The 5,172-nt window shown below is 39.3% G+C and overlaps 1 pseudogene; it reads left to right on the top strand.

Annotated features, from left to right (window-relative positions):
* The first annotated feature begins 2,260 nt into the window (after positions 1-2,260).
* LOC117797176 overlaps positions 2,261-5,172 on the top strand; it is a 153,831-nt pseudogene continuing 150,919 nt past the window's right edge.

The raw sequence follows: 5,172 nt of genomic DNA, 5'->3' as shown, positions 1-5,172 counted from the left end.
TATTTAAATTATTTTTTCTTGTTCATTTGTAAGGGATGTTTGCATATGAACAATTTAGATTATAAATGTAAAAATATTTTTTGGGTTTTTCATATTTTATCATTTTTATCACTTTACATAATTAAGAATAATTTTGTAAATATATCATCTTCTTTTTAAAAAGATTTATTTATTTTTTTTTAAAGATTTTATTTATTAATTTGACAGAGAGAGACAGCCAGCGAGAGAGGGAACACAAGCAGGGGGAGTGGGAGAGGAAGAAGCAGGCTCATAGCAGAGGAGCCTGATGTGGGGCTCGATCCCATAATGCCAGGATCACGCCCTGAGCTGAAGGCAGACGCTTAACCTCTGTGCCACCCAGGTGCCCCTATTTATTTATTTTAGAGAGAGGGAGAGAGAGCCAGAAGGCAAGGGAGAGAGAATCTCAAGCAGACTCCACACTGAACGCAGAGCCTAAGGCAGGGCTTGATCTCGTGACACTGAGATCATAACCTGAGCTGAAACCAAGAGTGGGATGCTTAACTGACTGCATCACCCAGGTGCCCCTGTCATCTTCTTCATGAAATGATCCCCCCACCTTTTTTTTTTTTTTACATTCAGGGAATGTTTTTTCTCCACAATAGGAGGACTAAATGTTCACCAATATATTCTTCTAACTCTTTAGTTATTTGATTTCCCCTCCTTCCCACACCTCCCTCAAGTACACATTCTATACAATCCCAACCTTTGATTGTGGGTGACATCTATAAATATGATGAGACACACTCAGTGATTATATTGGGTCATAGGCAAGATGAAGGTATTTTGCATATGTAATTAGGATTCTTAATCAATTAAGTTCATCAAAGATTACCTTGGATGAGTCTGACTGAGGTGGGGTCTTTGAAATAGTCTGGAGGTCAGAAATGGAAGAATCCAGAGAGATTCAAAGAGGAAAGGTGTTATCCTGTTGTCCTGGAGTTAGCAATCTGTCATCTTGTGGAGAGTGCCATATATCAGAGACAACAAAGGAACAATTTCAGTCCAATAACTACAAGACATTGAATTCTGCAACAACCAGTGAACTTGAAAGATGGCCATGCACATTAGTTAAGATAGTAGCCTGGGCTGCAGTTTGAATTTGCCTTTGTGAGATCCTGAATATAGAACCCAATAACATGTGCCCAGACTCCTCACTCATGGAAACTGTGAAATGATTTGTGTTTTTTAAAGTCACCAAATTTATGATAATTTGTTATATAGTAATAGATTAATAATGCTCTTTATTAATATTTCCAGGATGATGCATGGATCCCAGATATCTAAAATGCCACATTTTTATTTCCAAATATTTGTATATTCTTGAATCTCTTGGAAGAACCAATGTGTTTAAACTGTTCAACTTTATAATATGGTTTTTTTCTGGCAATTAAAATTTCAACTTATTCATTTATTTTTCAGAACTTCCTAGACAATTTTCAACTTTACCAGGTATAGATGAAAAGGTGGGTCATTATTCTTAAACATTTATAAATTTTATTTATCAAAGATAGCAATAAGAAAATGAAAAGGAAAGGCATAGGCAGAGAGAAATCATTCACAATATACAAGTGAATATTTACTAACAGGTTTAAGTGTAGCACAGAGGCCTTTAAATATTTGTACCTAACAAGCTAACATCAATAATTGTATAACTGATTAAAGTTTATCAATGATTCAAGAAAGAACCAGATTAAAATGATTAACATGGTGGTTTAGCTTTGACATTAAGTTTTTTTAAAGTCATCTTTAAAAGAAATATTTTCAAACGTTAAAGAAACTCACTTGTGAATATAAGAACTTTGACATGGGAAATGAAAACATAACGAGGTTCTCACCTTTACAAAGGACCTACTTTTTGTCCTGGAGTCAGAATAATTTTGTTTCCCCAATCTCTGATAAAGACAAAAGAGAAAATGGCAAGGAAAATGATTGAAGCCAGGAAAAGATTGATAAATTAGAAGAAGAAATGATTGCTCTGGATTACACAACAGCTTCCAAATGGCCTCCACTTTGCCCTTCTCCAATCAAGACTACTTTTTGTTGGCAGAGAGAAGACAGGGAGAGAGAGTGAAAGGGGGAGGGAGTAGTGCATTGGGTTCATGCAAAAAAACACTCCCCCAAGCACATTGACTGGGGAATCGAGAGGAACCGAGTATGGCAAGTTTTTTGCAAACAGTGGAGCTCAAATTCTGAGGTGTTAGAAGTCTGTGCGACTCACTGGAATCAAGTTGGGTGGACAATGGTGCTCCTGGGGAGAGGGATGGTGGAGGCCTGGGAGCAGATGGTGAACAGTGTGGTGTGGAGATCTCCTGGCACACTGGGAGAGAACATTCCCGTTGCTGGAGTACATTTGGAAGTGGGTATGTTGCCTCTCCAAGGACAAGGAAACTGGTGGGTGCCATTGAGAGGCCATTCAATAGCAGGGGAGAGAGGCACATGCAGAAGGCAGATAACCTGGTCACAGCTTTTTGCTTGCTGTGCTTCACCATAGACTCCAGGCACCTGCACAGCCATGTGACTGCTTTTCTTGGACAGAAGAGTGCCAGGCGCAGTGCTATGAGGCTCTCCTCTGAAGGAGCGGATAGGGTCTGTGCCTTGATAACTCCTTTGGGATTTGAAGTTTTGAATCCCAGCCACATGCCTGAGAACAGTGGCACAGAACAGCTGTGGTTCCCAGTGTGCTGATGGACTGGGCACAGACAGGTTGAGGGCAGGGATCTGATGGAAGCCTGGGAGACAGGAAGGGAGATTTTTTGCTTTTCTGTGAGAGCTTCCTAAACAGTGATGGGTGTGAGTTCTCCCCAGGCCAAGAAGGCAGGGTGATACCATCTTCCACCCCCCCCCACCCTGCTCACCAGTACAGTCAGACTTCAATGAGCAACACAGCACCACCAGTGGAGGCTGGAGCTGCTTACACCAAAACCCATACCCCTGTGCCCTGCAGGGACATCTTTACCAGGGCAGGTCTGACCGAACCAGTGCAGTGGGCCTCTCCACCTGAGGATCAACACAGGACCCTGCATGTACCAAGTCTACTGATCATAGAGTGTTCCAAAGCATCAGCTCCCGTTCTGGTGGAAAGAGGACCAGGACCCCCTTTTTTCTTTGGAATCAGTTTTATAGTTTTTTGTTTACTGGTTTTTTTTGTTTTTTTTTGTTTCCTTTTCTCATTTTTTGGATCAACCTTCCTGGGTTTTTTTTCTTTTTTTCTTCCTTGTTCTTTGAAATCAGACTTATAGTTTTTTGTTTGTCTGTTTGTTTGCTTTTTTGTTCCTTCTCTCTTTTTTTTTGGATCCAGCTTTTTTTTTCTTTCTTTTTTAATCAGGCTAATTTTCACAAACAAATCAAAGCACACCTTGTTAACGGTCCAAACACGCCCCATGGCAACCAAGAAGGAACTCTGCAGAGGACTAACCTGTGGGAAAAAGCAGCCACAATACAACAGCAGAGTGCACACAGAATACATCAGAAACACTTCCAAAGTGTCAGGCCCTGGACAGTGTATGAAACCTTCTTAATATAACATTACTCTCAGGAGCAGGAAATAAAACAAGCTTTCATAACATGCATAAGACAGAAACCTAGGCAAAATGACAAGAGGGAGAACTTCTCCCCAAAAGAAAGATCAAGAAGAAATCATAGTCAGGGATTTGCTTAAAACAGATATAAGTAATATATCTGACAAAGAATTTAGAACAGCAGTCGTAAGAAGACTAGCTGGGCTTGAAAAAAGCATAGAAGACACCAGAGAAACCATTGCTGCAGAGATAAACAAGCTAAAAACACTTCTGGCCAAAATAAAAAATGCTATAACTGAGATGCAAAATGGATTGGATGTAATCACAATGAGGATGGAAGAAGAAGAATGAATAGGTGATATAGAAGCTAAAATTATGGAAAATAGTGAAGCTGAAAAGAAGAGGGAAAGAAAAGTATTAGCTCATGAATATATACGTAGGGAACTCATTGATTCCATAAAGGACAATGATATCCATATCATAGGAGTCCCAGAAGAAGAAGAACAGGAAATGCGGCAAAAGGTTTATTTGAACAAATTATTGCTGAGAACCTCTTTCATCTGGGGAAGCAAACAGACATTCAAGTCTAAGAGGCAGAGAGAATCCCATCAAAATCATCAAAAACAGGTCAATGCCAAGACATATCATAGTGAAACAAATACAGAGATAAAGAGAGGATTCTGAAAGCATCTACGGACAAAAGGTCTTTAATTTACAAGGGTAGAACACACAAAGTTAGTAGCAGACCTGTCCACAGAAATCTGGTAGGCCAAAAGAAAGTGGCATGATATAATCAACATGCTAAATGGGAAAAAATATGTAGCTAAGAATACTTTATCCAGCCAGACTCTCATTCAGAATAGTAGGTGAGTTAAGAGTTTCCAACAGAAGCAAAAACTGAAGGAGTTCATAAACACTAAACCAGCTCTGTAAGAAATATTAAAGGGGATACTTTGAGCTTGAAAGGAGACCAAAAGCAACAAAGGGTAGAAAGGAAAAAAGAAAATCAATAGGCACAGCAACTTTACAAGTAATGCAATGGCGTTAAATTTATATCTATCAATAATTACTCTGAATGTAAATGGACAAAATGCTCCAATCAAAAGACATATGGTATCAGAATAGACAAAACAACAACAACAACAACAACAAACAACCTATAGATATGCTACTTATAAGAGACTCATTTCAGAATCAAAGACACCTCCAGATTGAAAGTGAGGGGGTGGGGAATCATCTATCATGTTAATAGACATCAAAAGAAAGCTGGAGTAGCCATACTTATGTCAGACAAACAAGATTTTTTTTAAAAAATTTTATTATGTTATGTTAGTCATCAAACAGTACATCCTTAGTTTTTGATGTAGTGTTCCATGATTCATTGTTTGTGTATAACACCCAGTGCTCCATGTAATTTGTGCCCTCCTTAATACCCATCACTGGCCTATCCCAATCCCCCACCCCTCTCACCTCTGAAGCCCTCAGTTTGTTTCCCAGAGTCCATAGTCTCTCGTGGTTCATTCCCCCTTCTGTTTACTCCCCCTTCATTCTTCCCTTCCTTCTCCTACCGATCTCCCTGCTATTTCTTATGTTCCATAAATGAGTGAAACCATATGATAATTGTCTTTCTCTG

Source organism: Ailuropoda melanoleuca, chromosome 19 (genome assembly GCF_002007445.2).
Source record: "Ailuropoda melanoleuca isolate Jingjing chromosome 19, ASM200744v2, whole genome shotgun sequence".
Classification (NCBI taxonomy): Eukaryota; Metazoa; Chordata; class Mammalia; order Carnivora; family Ursidae; genus Ailuropoda; species Ailuropoda melanoleuca.
The sequence above is the reverse complement of the archived record's forward strand: the minus strand, read 5'-3'. Positions and strand labels throughout refer to the sequence as shown.